Consider the following 23,707-nt stretch of genomic DNA (forward strand, 5'->3'; position numbering starts at 1 on the left):
TATACGCTGAAAATATCCTAGCAACAAGATTACCGTGTTTTGTATTTGTAACCCTGCACCACAAAACCTTATGTCTTATGATGTAAGGGATTATTTTCGGCAATATGGGCCAACATTGTTTTTAATATATACAGTGCTCAGCATATGTAAGTACACCCCTCACAAATTTCTCATTTACATTAATATTTTCTAAAGGAAGCTTTACAAGATTATATTTGTGCATACACATTCGATTAGTCAGTACCATAGTCAAATCTGGAGCAAAATAACTTATTGTAACAGTTTGGAATTAGTATTCCCAAATGTATATATTTGGGAAAAATATGAAATACATTTTTAAAAAGAACAACATTCAAGAAAAACAAAAATGTATAAAATTCTGTAGATATTTTGTAGTTTGGAATTTATTGATCCAATATTTCACATGAATTTAAAAGTATTATCTCTTTATCTATAAAGATGTTTGGCAACTAAAATATTATTTTAGAAAATATATCTGTTTAATAAATCTGTTTTGTTCAAATGCACCAGCATATATGACCCATATTCACTGAAATATGGATAAAAAATATTTTTCAAAATGTGATGTACTCAATTATGCTGAGTACTGTATTCATGGTAAATATAAATTAAAGATCATGTGACATTAAGATATTTTGTAATACCCTTATTGTAAATATATGAAAATGGCAATGTTTAGATCTTATTTAGACCATTTTAAATGTGATTTTCTTAGTATTTAAACATTTTTTTGGAACCCTCTGATTCCAGATTTTTAAGTTTTATCTCCCTCAATTGTTGTCCTCTACACCAAATATACGCCAATGATTATTTATTCAGCTTTTAGCAAATGTGTAAATCTGCTGATACTTAAAACTAGTTTTATGGTCCATGGTGGCATTTAACATTTCTTTTAAAACTCTAAACCTCAATGCATTTCATTTTTTGTTCAATTTATCTTTATTTTTTATAGCACTTTTACAATGTAGATTGTGACAAAGCAGCTTAACATAGAAGTTCTAGTAAATTTAAACTGTCAGTCCAGTTTTCATTTCCATTCCATTTCATTACATTCACGCTTATAATGGAACAAAACAGTTTCCAATGTAGTGATTAAAAAATGAACAGATGCAAGAAGAATATGATATATTCAAGAATTTTGTTATTGACATTTTGGCATAAAAAGCATATTTTATTAGTAAAACAAACTCAAGAAAATAATTTTTTGTAACCTAGATGCATTTTATTTAACTAACTAACTAATTAACTAAATAAATAAATAAATAAACAACTTACTCTGTATAGTTGTATCAGCAGCAGCAATAATCCATGTGTTTAGTGAAAATCCTCGTTCAGTTCTTCAAAGCTGCAGTTCTTCTTTGTGATGGTCAGTTGACATAAGAGCCGCCGTGCTGATGAACAGCGCTGAGGTATTTCAACACCCTATGTGAATGTTTAAAGCCGTGCTTTTGCAGCTTTCACCCAAGTTCACGTTCACTGAATTCTGAACTTCATTTCTTCACTCTGACCTCCAATAAAGCAATGCAATTCATTCCAAGAGAGACCCTTTGCTTCTGAGCTTTAATTTCCCACTTCATGTGAGCGAGCGCTGCACTGATGCCGTTGATTTTGAGCATGGGCTTAGGATAAACATATCTCTTACATTCAGCCACTCTCTCTCTCTCCCTCTCGTCTCTCCTTTACTCAGGTCTCCAGTGTTGTTGGACGAGGGGAGGAGACTGTAATGTGAAGTGCTCCTATACGTGCATTTCACACACACATACACAGATCTTAGCCGAACGCACATCGTCATAGTTTGTAACGCTGTTTAGGGTGATCTGTGCCAATATTTGCTTTCATATTTACATTGACCAGCCCCTGGGTGTGACTGGACTCTTTGGCAGTTGTTGTAGTTTGTTGGATTTGTAGGACGACTGATTGACATTCACACAATGCATTTCTGTATGTGTGCTGTATGTTGTGAAATGTGTTTGGATTCAGTTATATTGAAATGATTGTCTGATTTGTGTTCCAGTGATTCAGGGAGATGGATTTTGAAAAGAGATGGCGGGCAGAATGTTCTTTCATTTTACACTTTTACATATAAAGTAAAGGTTGTCTACTGGCATTGGTGATTGCATGAGAAACTTTCATCGTCCATGAAAGCTTATCATTTTTAGAAAATATTTATATTGCAAAGTTTTTTTGTTTTAGATTATTAAAATTTTCTTTACACAATGACAAAATAGATCTTTGAGACGATTCAGTCTTTTCATTCAGTCATTCTTGGGTAAACCAAAAACGTTCTTCTATGGCATCACTGATTCTTCTACTGGTTCTTCGTGGCAACTTTATTTTTAAGATGTTTTGTTCAGAAAAATAAAACAGGACAAACACAAAACAATACTAAATTCATAGGAAAAATAAAGCTGTAATACAATTGTTCTGGTGTTTGCTTATTTTTCTTTAGCCATATTTTGACATCCCAATCTTGACTTTCCTCTAATTTAACCTTGGACTAGATAACTTGCTCTGGTCTGCAGGTTTTTCCTGCTGTTTACATTTACAAAGTCAAGACAGATTGATTGTTCACATCAAGTGTTTATGTATAAAAAATAACTAAATGAATTGAGATTTTGAAATGGGTATGATTAAAAAGTTTTTGATGGCAAAAGATAAATTAATCCATTAACCAATATTTGCTTAATTATTAATGGTTTGTTTTATTTATTTGACATATAAGTATGATTATAAGTATAATAAATAGTCTTACAATAGTTCATCTATGTATTTCAGTTACTTGAAATTATAGGCAATACAATTCCTCTTTGATATGAGCTCCGGTGAGTTTCAAAATTGTTATAATTTTAAATTTATATTTTGCATTATAAGCATGATATGTGATTTGTGAAAGCATAGTTTGTAAATTCTCCAATAACAGGGTGTCCGCGGGGTCTTAAAATGTATTAAAAGTTGATAAATCAATGTTGAGAAATTTAAGGCCCTTAAAAATATTAAAAAGTCTTAAATGCTATTTTGTAAGGTATTACATTCTATATTATTTTTGATTATGCAATGTGTGGTTGTATACTAAAGTTTGCCAGAATTTATTCTGCGAATATCAGGATGCTGTGTAGTTCATGAAATCAATTAAATCCTACTAGATTTGACTTTGTGCTGCTTTGGTTACTGCATTAATCAAGGCAACACCATTATCTCTGCAGTTCTATAGGTGCCAACCTGATAGATTTTTATTTAGTATATGAAAACTGTTTTAGTTTTGGATTAATTTCTTACACTAATATTTAGTAAACATACTTTATGTTAAAATCTTGCCAGTGTTTCCAAGTGAAAGTGGTTATGAGGTCTTAAAATGTCTGAAAAGAGTCTTAAAAAAAGTCTTAAAAAGTGAATTGTATTTTCTTTTCTGAACCCTGTATATACTCTGAATAATTAATCTAATAAAGCGTTTAATTCATTGCACATAATTAGAAAAGTTTATTGTTTTCCCACTGGTATTAAAACTAATTTTCCAATATATTACAACTATGACACAATGGGGTTTCTGAACTGCCTTTAGGTAACAGGCTAATTAAGAAGAATAAGACACATGTGCCCAAATCGGTCAGGAACTGTAAGTACTGCACAGCACCTCTTCTTGACAGACTACTATCAGTGCTGTCTTTTTGTCCTCTCCTATTGTTGTGGGTTTGGACAAATATCGCCATGGCAGAATGCATTTGCAGCACAAATCAAGCAGAAATGAAGCAGGCTGCTGTCGTTTCCCATTGTCAGACGCTTTATTGAAGGGAACGTTTCCAGGGCCCCGCTGCACAGGGACGAGGGCCAGATCTGAGACCTCACTGATCTCATATGGCTTTCTATAGATTTAGACCTTCTTCTGTGGCCAGTAATAATTAGTGAGCAGCTGTTTTCCTCTAACAGAGCATTTGTCTGGCATTGGACACATATGCATGTCATCAACAGACTTCCTCCTAATAGAAGTGCTGAGAGACCCAAAAGTTAACAAGCAGTCCCCCTCACAGGATCAGACATGATGTCTTAACACATTTCTGCCAGAGGAGCATGTTTTGGAAAACAGCTTGATATTTAGGGTACGTTCTGCATGGTAAAGTGTGCTTTCATTTTGGATTCAATCAACAGTCAAAATCACCACAGTTAAATAAAACATGCTCAAAATGACTTAAAAACACTGTATTTTTCAAGCCAGAACAGTGATTGCTAATATCGCTTTGTAAAGAAGCATTATTCATCCACCACAGTTGTTTTGATTATAAAGTACTTGCACGCTTAAACTTAACACACATGATGCTACTGTTTTCACAAACCCATGCATTTCTTGTAACCTGCTTTTAATAGTTTGTCTTCAGCCCCATGAAATGATATTTTTGCCTAAACAAATGAGCAAAATAAATATGCTTTTAGCTGTGTCTTGTAAGCTCCTTCAAATGAATACAATGAAATTCAAAGAAAGTGGTCCAATGTTGATTTTGCTAACATACAGTAGGGTGGCAAAAGTGCTGTGACTGTCCATAGAAAAATATTTGTTTTTAACGACCATACAAAACCATCTAAATTTATGTAGCGTGTTAAATTGGACACTGTAACACTGAACCCTGGTCATGATTCCTGGTAATGTAATAAATTATTTACTGTATGTGGCAAAAAATAATATAAAAAATTATATACACTGCAAAAAAGGATACAAGAAAAATAATGAAAACATAACTTTGTGACTTTAATTTATTTTAATAAGTGAATCAGATTTAAACTAAACAATTTTTTTAACTATACACAGTTTAACTTAAGATTTTTAGGCAGTTTGATTGATGTAAGTTAAAATTACTAGAAAAGTTCAGTTAATTTATCTAAAAAGTTTAGGCATTAAAATAAAATTACAGTGTATATAATAAAATGATTAATGTATATCGCCTCACAGCAAGAAGGTCGCTGGTTTAAGTCCTGGATAGACCAGTTGGCATTTCTGTGTGGAGTTTGCATGTTCTCTTCATGTTCGTGTGAGTCCGAGTGCTCCAGTTTCCCAAACAAGCCAAAGACATGCTGTATAAGTCAATTAAACTAAACTAAATTGGCCATAGTGTTTGTGTATGGGGGTTTCCCAGTACTGGGTTGTGGCTGGAAGGGCATCCGCTGTGTAAAATATGCGTCGGTATAGTTGGTGGTTTATTCCGCTGTGGCGAGCTCTGAAATAGAGACAAACTGACGGAAAATTAATGAATGAATATTGGCTGTTTATTTGTTCTTATTAAGTACATATTCTGCATAATCCTACCTATTCCCAATCCTACCTAAACCTAACTAATAACTGTTAATAAGCAGCAAATTAGGAGTTTGAGGCAAAAGGGTTGTTAATAGTGAGAATTGTACCTAATTGGCCATATACAGTTATAACAAATTAATTACATATAAAGATATTACTGGTTTTCACTTATTTGATTAGCAGCCATTCTCCTGCAAATTCCTCAATATGCACGTTTTCAATGTATTATCAACAATAAAATAATTACAATGTAAGCATATACAAAGTACATTTACAGTAAAGTTGAGCCTTTGAGATTCTGAGATTTGAAGTCTTTTTTTTCCATATAAGAATTTTACAATACACATTACAATACGATTTCATTAGTCAAAGTTCATGTATTCACTAACATGAACTACAAATAAACAATACTTGTACAGCATTTATTAATCATAATTTAACTTTTACTATTACATTGTTTAAAAATGTGTTCATGAACTTTAGTTACACACTGTAGGAACTAAAAATAACTGATTAATTTTCATTAATTAACATTAGCAAAAATTGAATTAACACTATATTGTATTGCTTATTCTTTGATCATATCAGCAGATTCATTAACATTAACATAATGGCTAGACTTTAATATCAGTTTGACAGATAAGGATTGGAATGAGGCTATATATATAGATCCTTTATTTGTGCTAGACATAACCTTATTCAATTTAAAGAGGTACATAGACTTCATCTTTCCAAGGCCAAGCTGGCAAGGAGGTATTCCTGTGTTGACCCCATCTGTACAAGATGCCAGCAGTCTCCTGCTACATTAGCCCATATGTTTTGGTTATGTCCCAGATTATCTGTATTTTGGTCTTCTCCTCCCATATATATATATATATATATATATATATATATATATATATATATATATATATATATATATATATATATATATATATATATATATATGATTCAACTTGCTTAAGGATGAAAATAAGAATAAATATCTTAAAATTTGAAATGTTTTAATGGGAAAATGTTAGCTGCTTTTTGTTAAAATGTAACCCATAGTTGTCAAAAAATAACAATATGTGAATAACTCGATTTTGATTTTTTTTAAAAGGCAGCTAGAACTTTCCATAATTCCAAGGTGACAATTTGCATATAGGACTTTGCTGACTATGGTGACTCTGAGTTAACACCTGGTCTCAGATGACTTTGGAAGCTCCTGCTTCTTAATCCAATGATTTTCACAAAGGCACAGGAGAGGTGAAGTATCTGTGAGTCTTTTGTGTGGAGGATCTAGCGGCTTTACAAGGGTAATGCAAGGAGAAAACGCTGAACTGACAAGCAATAAAATCAATGTGAGGTCCTCTGTGTGAAAAGGCATGAAGTACCAGTTCATTTAAGACATTTCTCTTGGGATTCCTTTCTGGCCAGATGAAAACGACACTGAATCAACAAATTCAGATTAAAAAACAACACTCTTATTGACTGAGGCTGAAAGTCACTGTTTTAACCTCAGAAATAAATGCATGTCCATCCATGTTATAAACTGCATCATAGAAAGGTCAAATAAATGAGCTGTTCTTACAAATATCGGTTTATGGATTATCTTACCTTTTGCCATAAATAAATCTTACCTGTTCCACTTTCTCATTGCAGAACATTGTTTTATCATGAGAGCTTCTTTCATTTAGTTATTATACATAAACACTTAAAAAGAAATCTGTCTTGAACTTGTAAAGACAGCAGGAAAACTATTTAAAACCTGCAGACCAGAGCAAGTTAGCCAGTCTAAGGTTAAATTAGAGGAAAGTCAAATTTGGGATGTCAAACAAGTGTTTTACAGCTTTATTTTTCCTGTGAATTTCGTGTTATTTTTGTGTTTGGTCAGTTTTATTTTCTTCTGAGCAAAACATTACTCATATGAATGACTTGATGAATCATACATACATGTCATTCATTATAACTAATAATAACAAACAAATCTTTTTAAGGATCACAGTTTAGCCCCAATTTACGAATGATGTTTTTAATTATTACATTGATTGAAGTTTTATATGGCAGTGTCCTTCAAACAACTAGTGTTTTACCTATTTATCCGTGCTATACTGTATATACGGTTCAGAATAAGTAAGTTGTTTCATTTTAATGTAAAGATTACAGTAAAATGATGATTTTCACTAGTAATATACACTACCTGACAAAAGTCTTGCAGCCTACACAAGTTTTAGGAACAACAAATAATAACTTGACTTCTAGTTGATCATTTGGTATCAGAAGTGGTTTACATGAAAGGCAATGGCCTCAAGATTATGCTTTTTTTTACCAAAATAAAATATGATCATGTCTTGATTTTTAATTATTTAATTAGGACACACTCTAAATAATGCTGGGTTATTTAAACCCAAATTGGGTAAAATATGGACTAACCCAAACACTGGTTTAATTTTGGTCCTACTAATTTAATAAAAAAAAATTTTTAGACTGCAGCAAGATCTGACTTTGCTTAGACAAAAGTCTTGTCACTTTACAAAAATAATGTACAGTATAGAATATAAAGTCATGGTGCAGTGGGAAAAGAATTAATATTGTGTATGACTCCCCTTTGGCTTCATCTCCAATGCCTCCTCCATCTTACCACAGACATGCTCAACAATATTAATTTTTGGGGACTGGGATGGCCAATCCTGGAGCACATGCTGTTGCCATCCACTCTGCAGATCTCTCGCACGTCCCCATACTACATACTGTATGTATCCCCGAACCATGACTTTTCCTTCATCAAACTTGGGTCAAGAATCTTGCGTTCATGTGGGTTCTAGTAGGTCTTCTGCAGTATTTGTGATGATTGGAATGCAGTTCAACAGATGCTTCATCAGAAAAATCTACCTTCTGCCACTTTTGCAAATGATCCACTAGAAGTCAAGTTATTATTTGTTACTCTTACAACTAGGATCAACAACAAGACTTGTGTCATGTAGTGTATGTATAGGACAACTCTGTTAATTACTGAGTGATGGATAGGTATTTTTTCCATATTTTAACAGAGAAAAAACAACACTGGAGCTTTTTCTCTTGGATTTTATGGGTGGAAATATGCAGGACACCATAAATCATTAATTGTCTAAAATACTATCTAATTATCTTACTATAATATCAGTATTTTAATACAGTGATTTTCACTTTTTTAATGGGTCTAAAACAACACTGCACCCATTTGACTTCTTTTGCATGTGGCATAAAAAAAAAAATAGAACAAATAAGCTACACAGATTTGGACGAGCCGACTAAGTAAATGATGACAGAATTTCAATTTTGTGTGCACTATCCCTTTAAGCCACACAAAAGCTTGATGCTGGAGCCATAAATGCTTTCTGCAATCTTGGAAGAAACCATATTAAATCGCACAAAAGATCTTCATTTGCTTGCAAGTCACAGCCTAATAACCTGCATCATAGTTAAGAATACGTAACTGGGCATGGATATGGATTATAGGTGTTTTTTTGCCTGCACGTGTGCTGGAGCACATCTGTGTTGAAGCGCCGTCCCGCTCAGCGGAGGCCCATCCTGATTGCTCTCATTACCTCAGTGGGGGGCAGAAGGCAAAAAGTAGACAGATCAAGGACAGAAATGCGGCTTTAAAGCTCCCTTTGAACTAAAGCGTTCTCGTTTCTGCCCAGCGTCCATTGATAGACACGCAGAGGAAAGCAACAAAAGCCTGGGAGGAGCAGAAAGGGATGACAGATGAATATCTAGGAAAGCCTAAATTGACAGATAACTGCAGATTCTGTACCACAGACACAGACAAAAGTGCACAAACAAAGGCTCTTGAATCAAAGGATGCACCTTAAACAGAGTGTAATGTTATAGTACCAAGCAGGTGAAGCAAACACTGGCAGAACACTGAGGAAATGAAATCGCCATGTAACTGTTTGATTAATTTTATGTGGGATTACTAGCGCTTCTCATGGTAATGATTTTAACAAGCCTGTTTCATTGGCGTGTTTTTGTTTACACTTATTTGGAGGCCCGAGAGAGTGTTGACGTCATTTAGTAATTATGGCAGTGATGATTGTATTTATTTGTGAGAAAAGGTGGAAAACGGGCTGAAAGGGAGCTCTGTTGCAGACGCTGAAAAGAAGCACAGAAAAGGAAGGTGAATGGAGCACTTGTGGTCTGATTTACTGTTGATCATGAAGCTGAATGATAATGTCAGCGAAGCCTTGAGTAAATTTCACTTCTTGACCATATTCAGAAGCACTTTGGCCAAATTAATTATTCATTTCTGAAATTTTCCTTAAAGAAAAAAACACTCCCATTTGTATTATATAAATAAATATCTTATGAGGAAAAGTGTCACATGCTTTAGAAAAACAGCTCTATTCCTGATAAGGTTTGTTGAAATTAAAGTTGACTAAAACTTTTCTATTCAAAAAATTACTTTGGAAAAAAAAACTAATATCAATTCAACACTAATGTTGTGTTGTATTGTTATTTTATTTCAAGGGTACCTATTTTACCCCTTTTACAAGATGTAAGAGAACTCTTTGGTGTCTCCAGAATGTGATGTGTCTGTAAAGTTTCAGCTCAAAATACCCATCAGATTATTTATTATAGCCTGCAGAGTTTGCCCATTTTGCTGTCTGAATACAGTGAAGCTATTTTGTAGCCTGCGGCTTTAAATGCAAATGAGCTGCTTCTACCCACCCACCGTTCCCACATGCGTGTCTGCTTTTCATCATGCATTACATCAAATAGACAGCAGTCGGTGACAGAGACAGACATGGATGAAGCTGAGATACAGCTCATTAGTCAAATATACCAAGTAAGTTTATTAGAGATTTTACTCTACTATACAAACATGCTCTGTTTTAAAAAAAATTAAAAATTATAAAAATTAATTATTTGTTATTATATGTGTTATTATGGAGACATGGCGAATCAATTCGATGGGCGAGGAAAACGTTCGAGGTTACAGAATTAACCCTTCGTTCCCCGAGGAGGGGAACGGAAGTGCCATAGAGTGGATTGATTGAAATCCACGAAATGGGAGGATTCGGTTTAGAAGCCGCTTGTCTGAAAGAGTATTGAACGGGCCAATGAAAGCAATGAATTGGCAGCGTAAACTTGCACAGGTGTACTTCATTGCCAATTATCCCAGCATATAAGCACACCTGGAGCGAGCAAATGCCATCCTTTTAAGCTGAAGAGACTTTCAAACAGCTAAGGGACAGTCATTATGGCGACGGAGTATGGCACTTCCGTTCACCTCCTCGGGGAACGAAGGGTTACTTCTGTAACCTCGAACGTTCCCCTTCGGTTGGGGAACTTCAGTGCCATAGAGTGGATTGATTGAAATCCACGAAATGGGAGAAGTATGGAAAGCGCCATAATGACTGCACCTTACCAACGCCCCCGATGAGGGGATAGTCAAGCAAGCGTGACGCACCCACATCATGGGAGGCGCGGTCCTCCAACGTGTCCCTGGCCCTAATTTATCCTACTTCAACAGAAGTCTTACGGATTTAGATATATTTTTTGGGAAGTCGTGAGCATCTAGATAATTCTAGGAAAATACGACAGTACGTTGGGAAGCGTGCAATCCCGATAGGGAGGACGCTGCGGAGGCCATTCGTTACCGAAGGGGGGATAGATGGCAGAATTACATATGGACTAGCCCTAAAAAGGGGGAGTACACATAGCAAAAGAGTGGTGAGCGGGGAGGGAAGACACGGGTCCGCCCAGGGGGGGGGAACTTAACCGTGGCGGAACAAGCATATGGGATCGCCTAGTGGGGATCACGCATAGCAGGCACCTTTACCCAAAATGCGGGCTGACCAGCGGGCAGACCTACAACGTAGTGGGCCAGCAAGTGACTCCTCTGCTGAGTCAGTGCTGGGGGCCACGGAGGAATCTGCAGGGCTCACCTGACGGGGAACTTTACTGACAGATAAAAAGGCGCACGTACCTCCGTGTTAGGGAGAATGGCGCAGCAAGCGTGTTTCAACACCCTACCGAATTGTTTCCTCAATCACCAAGGGTTACTTAATACCCTTGAGGAAACCGGCTCCACTCGCAGATTGTAAAACCTTGCAAATGTGTTGGGTGTCACCCAGCCCGCAGCTCTACAGATGTCTGTTAGAGAGGCGCCGTGTGCGCGCGCTCGAGAGGATGCGAAGCCCCGAGTGGAGTGCGCACGCACTCTCGGGGGACGCGGCTCACCTCGGCTCTAATAGCGAAAGAAAGGCATCCACAATCTAGTGGGAACTTATTTCGGTACGGCACTTCCCTGCTGCCGACCACCATAACAGACGAAGAGCTGCTCAGATGATCTAAACTCTGAGTGCGGTCCGGATAATACGCAAAACGCGAACTGGACATTAAAGAAGGGCTGGGTCTGCCTCCTCCGAGGGCAGCGCTTGCAGGCTCACTACCTCGTATTAAAACGGAGTGGTAGGAACCTTGGGCACATATCGCGGGCGGGGTCTCAGGACGTGAGAGAAAGCCAGCCCAATTACAGGCACGAGTCACTGACCGAAAAATGCCTCCGGGTCCCCGACCCTCTAATCGATATCAACGTGACCAGCAGAGCTGTCTTCAGGGACAGAAATATACTGAGTCGAGGATCGAAGGGATCTGACGCGGCTTGTGTAGCGAGGGCGAGATCCTAAGAGGGCATGAGAGGGGGTGGATTAATTCGCTTAGCGCCCCTGAGGAACCGGATGATGAGGTTATGCGTTCCCACGGTGCCGCCAGCCACCGCGTCATGAGAGCGGAGATGGCAGCCACGTAACCTTGAGTGTGGAGGGCGACAGCCTGCTCTCCAGCTTCTCTCGGCGTAAAGAAAGCACAACGCTGATCTGGCAAATTACGGGGGTCTTCTCTGCGAGAGACACACCATTCAGTGAATAGACTCCACTTCAGGGCATAGGCGCGCTCGGTTAGGGGGCTCTAGCCCGAGTGACGGTATTAGCCACCGCAATCGGAGGTTACCTAAGTCTTCCTCGCGTCTAAGGACCTCCAAAGATCGGCGAGGGTGCCAGATGGTGCCCTGTCCCTGAGAGAGTAGGTACTCTCTCGAAGGGACTGCCAGGGGAGGGCTATCGCAAGGGAGAGCTCTGACATCCAGGTCCGGTTGAGCCAGAGGGGCGCAACCAGCAACCTGTTCCTCGTCCTCCCTGACCTTGCACAGTAACTGCGCGAGCAGGCTCACTGGGGGAAACGCGTATTTGTGCATGCCCCGAGGCCAGCTGTAAGCCAGTGCATCCGTGCCGAGAGCACTCGGTCAGGGAAAGAACAACTGGCAATGAGCGATCTCGGGGGAAGCAACAGATCGATCTGGGCTTCCCCGAATCGCGCCCATATCAGCTGAACAGACTCGGGGTGGAGTCTCCATTCTCCAGGACGTAAGGCTGCCGTGAGAGCGCATCGGCTGCACGGTTGAGCTTGCCTGAATATGAATGGTGTGCAGCGATTTCAGCCGCGGATGACTCCAGAGGAGCAGACGGCGGGCGAGCTGAGACATGCGGCGAGAGTGCATACCCCCCATACGGCTGATATACTCCACCGCCGCCGTACTGTCCGTCCTGACCAGCACGTGTTGCCGCTCCAGCACCGGAAAAAAAACGGTGGAGAGCGAGGAACACTGCCAACAGCTCCAGGCGATATGCCAATGCAACTGGGTACCTTTCCACAGGTCCGCAGCCGCATGCCCGCAACGCACAGCCCCCCAGCCCGTGTTGGAAGCGTCTGCTGAAACGACAACAAGACTGGACGCCTGTTCTAGAGACACCCAGGCCTGTAGGAACAAGGGGTCGCTCCAAGGGCTGAGGGTGCGGAGACACAGCGCAGTAACAGAGACTCGGTGTGCGCGCGCGTGCCATGCGCGTCTGGGGACTCGATCGTGAAGCCAGTGCTGAAGTGGTCTCATATAGAGTAATCCGAGTGGCATGAAGCGGCTGCGGATGCCATATGCCCCAGGAGCCTCGAAATAGTTTCAGTGGGAACGCTATTTTACTGTCGAGCTCTCTCAGACAGTACAGCATCAGCTGAGCGCGCTCTCCGGAGAGGCGCGCTGCCATGGTGACCGAGTCCAGCTCCAGCCCGAGAGAAGAGATCCTCTGCACGGGGGCGAGTTTGCTCTTTTCTCGGTTGACCTGAAACCACAACAGGTGGAAGTGCCGGAGCACTTTGTCTCTGTGCATAATCAATTGCTCCGAGAGAGGGCAAAAATCAGCCAGTCGTCAAGAATTTAAGTATGCAGATGCCCGCGAGCCGAAGGGGCGCTAAGGCACCCTCCGCGGGCTTGGTGAGGACCCGCGGAGACAGAGAGAGCCCGAAGGGGAGGGCTTTGTATTGCCAAGCTCGACCTTCAAACGCAACCGCAGAAACTGATGGTGGCGAGGAAGAGTGGAGACATGGAAATACGCGTCCATCAGGTCTAATGCTGCAGACCAACTTAGAGGACGAACGCACCGGAGGATGCGCTTCTGCGTGAGCATTCTGAACGGCAGCTTGTGCAGACAGCGGTTCAAAACGCGCAGATCTAGGATTGGCCGTGACCCACCGCTCTTTTTGGGCACGATGAAGTGTGGGCTGTAAAACCCGCTCTCCATCTCGGCTGGAGGGAGCGGCTCGATTGCATCCTTCGCCAGGAGGACAGCAATCTCCTCTCGCAAGACAGGGGCGGACAGGGGGCTGGTGAATACACACCCGTGACTTTAGGGGCCGTTTCGCGAACTGAATCGCATAGCCGAGTCTGATTGTGCGTATGAGCCACCGCGAAGAGCTGGCCCGCGCTAACCAGGCAGGCAGAGCTCTCGCTAATGGACTCATCGCTACAATCGCTGACGTACCAGCAGTGGGGCAGCGCGGAGTGGGTGTGCTGATCCGGGAAGCGCGCGGGTCCCACGGAAAAGCTGGAGGTGAGATATTTGCTCTTACTCCGCACCCGAGCTCCGGAGGGGAGGCTCGAGGGGTGAGAGAAAGGAGACCGTCCTCCCAGCGCTCGTGAGCCACTGGCGAAACGCACCGAATCTGCAAGCTAGAAAGCATAGCGTCTGAGACTGGCAGATTTCGGGCTGTCACATCCGGGGAAGTGGAAAAGTGCCCTTTCATAATGTTTTCATGGCAGTAAAAAAGTGCCGTTGGAAATGGGGCCCCGCCCTCCAGCGGGGAAAGAGCAAGTTCCCTCTTCTCCAGATGGCCTGTCCCAGGGACGCTTCGTGGTCCGTTGCCCGACTTAGCGGCGTTCTGGGCAGGGGGGCTGCCTGCTTCCGAGGTGCCTGACGCGCTCGCTTCGCCAGAGGCGTGTGCGGGGGCGGAGCAGCTCTCGTAGGCGGGCGCCTTCGGTGAGGAGAAAGTATGAATGGCATGGCGGGCGGAGCGGGCTATGGACCGCCGATAAGACATCACCCATCAACTGCTCTCTCACCGGCTTTCCTGGGTGAATTCCTGGGGGAATTCTGTGAATTCCTGGGTGAATTCACAGACAGTGTCGCCGAACATGGCTTGGGATATGGGGAAAGTCAAGAAAGCGGACTTTGTCGACTTCGCGCATATCAGCCAGGGGTGGCGCTCCTGGATCACTAATGTGGACATCGTCTTCCCCAACGCACACGCAGCGGACTCAGTAGTCCGAAGAGCTAAGTCGGCGGCGGTGCGAAGCTCGTAAGCCTGGGTTGGACCCACCCTCGTGCAGCTCGGCCAGCGCCTGCGCTTGGTAGCGCTGGTAGGTGGCTTTCGCATGCAAGGCGGAAGCAGCCTGGCCCGCAGCTATGTAAGCTCTAGCTCCGAGGGAGGCAGATAACTTACAGGCTTTGGATGGGAGACGAGGCGGACCCCGCCAAGAAGAGGCACCGCGCGGATTGACCGCCATCGCGCACTCAACATGAGGAATCGCCACATACCCCCTGGCTGTTCCACCGTCAAGAGTGGTGAGGGTGGAGGGACACGCAGCACGAGCAGAAAAAAGTGCTTTTCAAGACCGCGTGAGCCTACTGTGCACCTCTGGGAAGAAGGTCTCCGGTGTCATCGGGCGTAAGGGCTACCATCTGTTAGAGGGATCGCTTCCCCTGCCCGAAGCTTGGATGGAGCACTTAGAGGAGCGGGAGGTCCGCGGGCCCATGGGCGACGGATTATCTCTCGCTGAAACCCTCAGATCTGCCCGAGTGCCCGCTGCAGAGCAGGGGACAACTGGGGTGGTTCGCCCTTTTGCAAAGGCTAGCCGCGATCTTTACTGAGCAACAGTCATGGCATCGCAATGACGACATGAACTGCCTGCGAGCAGCACATTAACATGCTGGACCCCCCAGACATGTAACGCAGTGCCCGTGCCCATCATCTGAGGAAAGGAAACCACCGCATCCAGAAACGCACAGTCGGAGCGCCGTCCTGAAAAGGACATGCTGCACGACTGTGTTGCTCTTTCTGTGAAATTTGCAACTTTATACGCACCGCTCTGGAGGACCGGACCCAAAGAACGCCAGGCAAGGGAGAAACCCACCTCGACCGTCTGCCGCTGCGTGTACACACTCTGGACCGGGAGAATGCTCTCGTTCGCTCAGAATCGCTGGTCACAGCAGGAGGAACCCTCATCGACTCGATCAGAAAGTCTCTGAAGCAAAAAGGATGGCGTTTGCTCGCACCAGGTGTGCTTATATGCTGGGATAATTGGCAATAAAGTACACCTGTGCAAGCTTACGCTGCCAATTCATTGCTTTCATTGGCCCGTTCAATACTCTTTCAGACAAGCGGCTTCTGAACCGAATCCTCCCATTTCGTGGATTTCAATCAATCCACTCTATGGCACTGAAGTTCCCCAACTGAAGGGGAACCACACATCTACGTCACGTTGTGGTGGGCCTTAAAATCAATGGGATTTGAGTCCTATTTTAACATTAGGAAATTAAAAAAACAGACTTGTTAGGTTTATATCACTCCAATATGTGGACACGCTACAGTTCTGTCCAAAAAGCTTACAAAAGTTGATTTTCATCATAGGTGAAGATTTTTATTATTTATTTATTGATTTTTTTCATTTAATTTTCCTTCTTAACAGTATGCTAAAATAATTATTTTTAAGTATTTTAACAAAACTAATTATTGATTAATAATTATAAATATTTCAGTCAACAATAAACCAACTGCCGTTTTTATTACAGAAATAAACAAAGAAATATTTCTTATAAATATACATTTAAAATACATATAAATACATTTAAAATACATATAACATTGCATAAAAAATTTGGAAAGCTAACCAGTAATGATCAAATCAAAAGTAATATCATATTGTTGTATTATGTTATGTAAGGATTTTCTAAATATTTTAGAATCCCCTTTTTAATGTAAAAAAAATATTTAATTCTGTTGTCTCAATTAATATTAACTTCTAAATGCATACAAATGAAAAAAAAAATTGTTTTACTTAAAATATTTTTCTTAAATATTTTGTCTTGTTTTCCTGTACACACATCTTTAACCATTTATTATTATTATTATTTTTTTTTTTTTGGAAAACATGAACTCACTCAATTATGTCAGATTTTTTCCAGTATACAGATTTTCTGTGGTTTTACATCTTTTAAAAAAAAATGTATATAGTTTTTCAGTGGTTTTGTAAATTTAGTGGTTTAAATATTTTCAGTGGTTTTACTTCTTAAGAAAATCTTTAAGAGCATTTACATATTTTTGTGCTTGGAAAATACAGTCAGAAATGTCTTTTGGCGTGTTCAGATGAAGCTGACATACTGTCAAGATACCAGACACACTTCATGTCAGGCCTCCTATAATAAGCATTGATATTACAGATCAAAGTCTGGATGTACAATTGTTCCTGGTTGTATAATGAGGGATGTGGCCCAATGCACTCCTGATGGACAAATGCAGGAAATAAGACGTTTCCAATTCATCTCCATAATAGTATTTATTTTTGACTAAAGCAAACAAAAATTGATTGTCAAGTGTGACACAATGACAATGGATGGTGTGAGGGAAGATGAAAGAGCTGGATGAAAACATTAGTGCTTGCTTTTTACTACATTACGCTCAACATAAACTAAGTAGAGAACAAAGCTGTATCCTACAGACAAAGGAGATGTTAGAAAACATGTTAAATCATGTCACAGAAACTCTCACCGATTTAGAAAACCCTTTAAAGTTCTGAGAAATGCACAAGAAAGATTGTAGGGTTGATTTTTATTTCTTTTAAATTGTTTCGCTAATGCGCTACATGAAAGCTAATTTCAGAACATTAATCCACTGTTATTGTTTCTGCTCTATAACCATTTTGTGAATACAAACAGTTGAAGTCCCCTTTGAATTTTTTTTCTTTTATAAACATTCACCAAATTATGTTTAACAGAGCAAGGAATTTTTTACAGTATGTCTGAATATATTTTGTCTTCTGGAGAAAGTCTTATTTGTTTTATTTCGGCAAGAATAAAAGCAGTTTTTTTTTTTACTTTAGGGTCAATATTTTTAGCCCCTTAATGCTACAAATATTTTTTGATAATATAAAGAACAAACCACTGTTACACAATAACTTTCTTAATTACCCTAACCTACCTAGTTAACTTAATTAACCTAGTTAAGCCTTTAAATGTCACTTTAAGCTGTATAGAAGTGTCTTGAAAATATCTAGTAAAATACTATGTACTATCATCATGGCAAAGTTAAAATAAACAAGTTATTAGAAATGACTTATTAAAACTATTATGTTGAAAAAATGTGTTGAAAAAATCTTCTCTCCGTTAAACAGAAATTGGGGAAAAATGAAATGAGGGGGCTAATAATTCTGACTTCAACTGTATATGCTTGTTGTTTTAGCGCAACTGCTTTCCACCTGAACAACCTAATAAAGTAGGCTTAGCCAGTGATGTGTTTGGCTCAGGACTGTTTGTTAGGCTGTCACAACAATGATCTGGGGAAACTGTTTGAAAGCAGACATTGAGCTTGTAGTCCTTTCTCACTACAAAATTTCAAGTACCCAAGAGATTTTATCTGTTATGCCTACACTGTAAAACCCAATAAGTGAATTCAAACTGTTGGATGAAACCGATTACAGCATACCATTTAAGTTTCAAAAACCAAATATATTAAGTAATGCATGAGTATTAGTAATATAAACATTGAACTGAGTCCAAAAAACTATACTCTAGCTACTCAAACGGTTTGGTATTGCTTTTAGTATTAAAATTGACACAAAAAAAAAAACAACAAAAAAAATGAACTTATTAATTCATAAATCATTCGATTCGAAGTCAAATTAACTTTTTTTAAAATATATAAGTTAAAAACAACTTATTTCATTTAATGATTTTACTGTTAGGGGTTACAGTGTAATTTTCAGAGGTTATTATAAAATATAAAATTATCATGAACCCTTCTGATTAAGTGTTCTTTGATATTACTAAATTCTGTGTTGCTAAAAATTGTTTTACAAATTAATAATAATAATAATAAAAATAATAATACAGTTTTTGTGCCCTTTTCCAAATAGAAATCATTACTGTACCTTATATCCACACTGTCAAAAAAAGTTGACTTAACTTAAAAACATTTCGAGGCAACAAACTTTTTATTACATTTGAGTTGACTCAACTTGTCACAAGATACAGTCTCTCATGATTTACTTATCTCACGTCTCTCTGATCTGGGTGTTTCTGGTACTGCTCTCTCTTGGTTCTCTTCATATCTCTCAGATAGACAATTCTTCGTCTCTGTTATGGATTTTCAGTCATCTACTGTCCCCCTGAAGCGAGGTGTTCCCCAGGGTTCTGTTCCTGGCCCACTATTGTTCTCAGTATACCTAATCCCACTTGGTCTGATTCTACAACATCACGGTCTTAACTATCATCTTTATGCTGACGATATTCAACTTTACTCTGTATGTACACCTACCTCATCCGCCCAAATTGACAATATCTCTGCTTGTGTGAAGGATATTAACGATTGGCTAACCTCAAATTCCCTAAAACTTAACATGGACAAAACTGAGATAATTTTTATTGGCACCCCAGCAGTTACCAGCAATATTTCCACCAGTTATTCCTGTGAGATTGCTGGCTTGCACATTAAAACATCTACTTCTGTAAAAAAATTAGGTGTAATCTTTGACTCCACACTCTCTTTTTAGTCTCGCATTAAATCTGTCACTAAATCTGCATTCTTTCACTTACGTCACATTTCACAACTCCGTCCCTTCGTCAGTAGCAAGGATGCTGAGACTGTCAACCATGCATTTGTCTCCTCACGCATCGACTACTGTAATGCTCTTTTCATTGGCCTGCCTGCCAGCCTCATCTCCAGATTACAGTATATTCAAAACTCTGCAGCTAGAATACTCACTCATACCAAACGTTCGGCTCACATAACCCCAATCTTGTATGATCTTCATTGGCTCCCGGTTGCATACCGCGTTAAATTCAAAATTCTCCTCCTTGCATTTAGATCCTTAAATAATCTAGCACCCTCCTATCTCTGCAACATGCTTGTCCCCTACACCCCAACTTGCTCTTTACGGTCTGCTGACTCTGGCCTTCTTGCTGTCCCTCGGTATCGCCTCTCTTCAATGGGGGGCAGATCATTTAGTGTTACTGCACCCAAACTCTGGAACTCTCTACCACACTCACTCCGCTCTGCTAATAATATCTCTGAATTCAAATCCTTACTTAAAACTCACTTATTTTCTGAATGCTTCGCTTCTGATCTGCCAAACTGACCACTTAATCTGATCCACCACTACTCTGCTCATATGTCTCTTAGGTCTTGTTTGTGTAATTCCAGTTTGTTATATTTGACCTCATGTATGTTTGTTTATCTTTTTGTTGCATTCCTTGTAAAGTGTCCTTGAGCTCTGGAAAGGCGCTATATAAATAAAAATTATTATTATTATTATTATTATTATTATTATTATTATCAACTTAAATTGAGTCAAGTGCAGTAATTGGGTAGAAGGTTGAGTCAAGTTAAGTGAAATTTTGTTGCCTTGAAATTTTAAGTTGAGTCAACTTTGTTTTTTTTGTTTTTTTTTTCTTACAGTGCAGTGCAGCACTTTATTAACTATATAATATGTCTTTATTAAAAAGTAAATCAATTTGCTGGAGAAAAGCATTTCTGTTACCCCAGAAATATCATATTAGAAATAAAATTAAAGACATATCCTTTAATCTAATCCACAAATTTTATTTAGCAAAACATTATAGTTTGCAAAACTTTAAAATGGTATTGATATAATTTTTATTTTATTTTATTTTTGCAATGAATATGAGGAGACTGCTTTACATTTATTTTGGTATCACACTTATTCTGCTACATTATAGTATGAGGCTCAAAAAAGTATTAATGATCATATTCATTGTTCAAAACCTTAATCGTTGTTATGGAAAATGGTTTTACTGACTATCCTAACCAAGAGGACAGTTGTTTTAATTTAATTCATTTGATTATTCTGCTAACCAAATTTCACATTCATTAATATAAGTGAATTGGATAAGCTAAATTGCATATAGTGTATGAGTGTGAATGAGTGTGTATGGATGTGTCCCAGTGATATGTTGCACCTGGAAGGGCATCCACTGCGTAAAACATATGCTGGATAAGTTGGCGGTTCATTCATAATTCATTCATTCATTTTCCTTTGATTTAGTCTCAATTTCAATGGTCGCCACAGCGAAATGATCCGCCAACTATTCCAGCATATGTTTTACGCAGCGAATGCCCTTCCAGCTGCAACCCAGTACTGGGAAACTGTCATTTACACATACGGCCAATAAAGTTTATTCACTTTACCTATATAGCATGGACTGTGGGAGAAACCGAAGCACCCAGTGGAAACTTACACGGGTAGTACATTCAAACTTCACACACAAATGTCAACTGGCCAAGTTGGGAACCAGTGACCTTCTTGTTGTGAGTCGACTGTGCAAACCACTGAGTCACCATGTCGCCTAAATTTACTAATAGGAAACCTAATTTTATGGTTTTGTTGACTGAAATATGCTTAAATATGACTAGTATTGTAGACTTTTTAAACAAGAAAGCCCTACTCACTTTCAAAAATTTCATTTTGGCAATGTATTTAAAAAAATTGTACAGCTTGTATGTTTATATGTATGTAATTTGTATGTGTATCCTTATCTCCCTCTGGTATCTATACCTTTTATTGTAAAATTATAGTTATATGCTATTGACCTTTAAAATTAAATAAAAAAATAAAAAACAGACATTGAGCTACTGGCACAAAATTAAGCAGCCAAAAATGGGTCAACGGGCATAATTTGTCAAAAATATTCCAATAATTATTTACAATTTATTTATAACTCTGAAAGGATGTCAGTTCTTTAGTGGAATAGTTCACCCAAAGATAAAAATGTTCTCACTATTTACTGTTTACCCTCAAGTGGTTCCAAATCGTTTCTTTCTTCTGTTCAACACAAAAGTATCTTTCTTCTGTTGAACACAAAAGAAGACAGCTGAAAACCTGTAACCATTGACTTCGATATTAGAAAAAAACAAACACTACGGAGGTCAGTGGTTACCGGTTTTCAGTTTTCTTCAAAATGTCTTCTTTTGTGTTCAACAGAAGAAAGAAACTCAAACAGGTTTGTGACAAGTGAAGCACGAGCAAGTGATGACAGAGTTTTCAGTTTTCTCAGAACTATCGCTTTAAGTTTGCTCAATCCTGCAAAGGTCAAAATACGCAAGGGATTTTTTAAATTGTATAAATAGCATTGTAATAAGGAGGATAATGTACAGTCATTTGGCCATTATCACTAAATAAACTTTATACAAGACCATGTTTGAGTTTATTTAACAGTAATGACACTAGAATATACGTTAACATCTCTTTTTAAAAATCAAATAAATATATGGACGGAAAATGTTGGTTTGAGCTAAAAGTATTTGAATAAGGCATTAAGTGCCTTGTGACCTAAAATGTGCACAGTGTTGCCAGGGACAATACAGTTTAGTGGCCATTATTCAAAAATATTTGACGAAACATGTAGCGACTGACCAAACAATCTTGTGTATTTCACTCCAATAATGGAAAGAAACGCAGCGAACAGCTCCTGGAATCACTCTCACAGCCTACAGAGAGTAAAATGTAAACATTAGAAAGCATTAGCTGAATATAATGGAAACAGGTTTTCGAAGAAAAAACTAATGCTTTGCGTTATATAAAACATTACATTTGCTGTTCAACTCACAGGCGCACAGGAGGTTTTGGGTTTAAAGGTCAATGGCATTGTGCTTAGTGCATGTTTTAAGTGTGTGTGTGTGTGTGTGTGTGTGTGTGTGTGTGTGTGTGTGTGTGTGTGTGTGTGTGTGTGTGTGTGTGTGTGTGTGTGTGTGTGTGTGTTAAGCTTCAGAGATCTTCTTGTGTATCAGGGTGTGGTTTGAAAAAATGAAGCAGCTGTAGACACTGACTAATTAGTCCTATTGTTGTCATCTATTTACATTGCAAAGACACTTGGAGTCACGCTTGGGTAAATGTAAGTATTATCTGACAAAATATTTGTTCGCTTCTTAAAGGGATTTTTAAAGGGATAGTTCATCCAAAATTGGAAATTCTGTCATTGTTTATTCACTATTCACTTGTAACAAACCTGTTTGAGTTTTTTTTTTTTTAACAAAAAAGAAGTTATTTTGAAAAATCCTGAAAACAGATAACCATTGACATCCATATATTTTTTTCTACTGTGGGTTTCAATGGCTATTGGTTTTTAACATTCTTTACAATACCTTCTTTTGTGTTCGACTAAAAATAAAAAACTCAAACAGGTAAAAGGTGAGTAAATGATGACAGAATTTTAAGTTTTAAGTGAACTATACCAGTCTTTCTCAACCACATTCCTGGAGGACCACCAGCTCTGCATATTGTCTCCTTGTGTTGAGTTCAAATGATTTTAGTCCCAATTTTGACTTGCTGACAGGTTGAGAAATTGCTGACAAATGCCTGAAATCACAGGCAAATCGGTGCTCGTTGGTGTAAGTAACAATCACACAGTATGAACTATCAAAGACGTGATCTAAAAGAATCGCAGATGAGTCGTTTTTTCTTCACTCCCATCAGGTGAAGTTTTTTTTTTCCCTCCCCACTGTCGCCACTGGCTCGCATGGTTCAGGATTGGTAGAGCTACGCATCGATGAATTTGCTCTTCAGGGTTTGAACTCTCAGTAATGATTAAATCACACTGAACTGAGCTAAACTGAACTGAACTTAAACACTAAAAACTGAACTACACTGTTCCAGTTACTATGACCATTTATGTTAAGCTGCTTTGACACAATCTACATTGTAAAAGCGCTATACAAATAAAGCTGAATTGAATTGAATTGAATCGTAGATGCACATCACATATTTGGCATGTTAAATATCTGAAGCTGTCAGCGATTCAAATCCGTGTGAAATGTGTT

The 23,707-nt window shown here is 39.1% G+C and overlaps 1 protein-coding gene and 1 long non-coding RNA gene across 2 annotated transcripts in view; one reads left to right on the forward strand and one right to left on the reverse strand.

The window, feature by feature from the left end:
• Positions 1 to 1,791, reverse strand: part of avpr2aa (arginine vasopressin receptor 2a, duplicate a) — a 34,160-nt gene extending 32,369 nt beyond the window's left edge. The window contains exon 1 of the mRNA XM_087307185.1: positions 1,297 to 1,791. The gene's annotated coding sequence lies outside the window, so the exon portion shown is untranslated. The remainder of the gene's footprint in view (positions 1 to 1,296) is intronic.
• Positions 1 to 23,707, forward strand: part of LOC147831304 (uncharacterized) — an 83,284-nt gene that overhangs the window by 37,980 nt on the left and 21,597 nt on the right. The gene's annotated exons all lie outside the window — the stretch shown is intronic.

This window comes from Danio rerio, chromosome 23, assembly GCF_052040795.2.
Source record: "Danio rerio strain M-AB ecotype USA chromosome 23, GRCz13ab, whole genome shotgun sequence".
In the NCBI taxonomy this organism is placed as follows: Eukaryota; Metazoa; Chordata; class Actinopteri; order Cypriniformes; family Danionidae; genus Danio; species Danio rerio.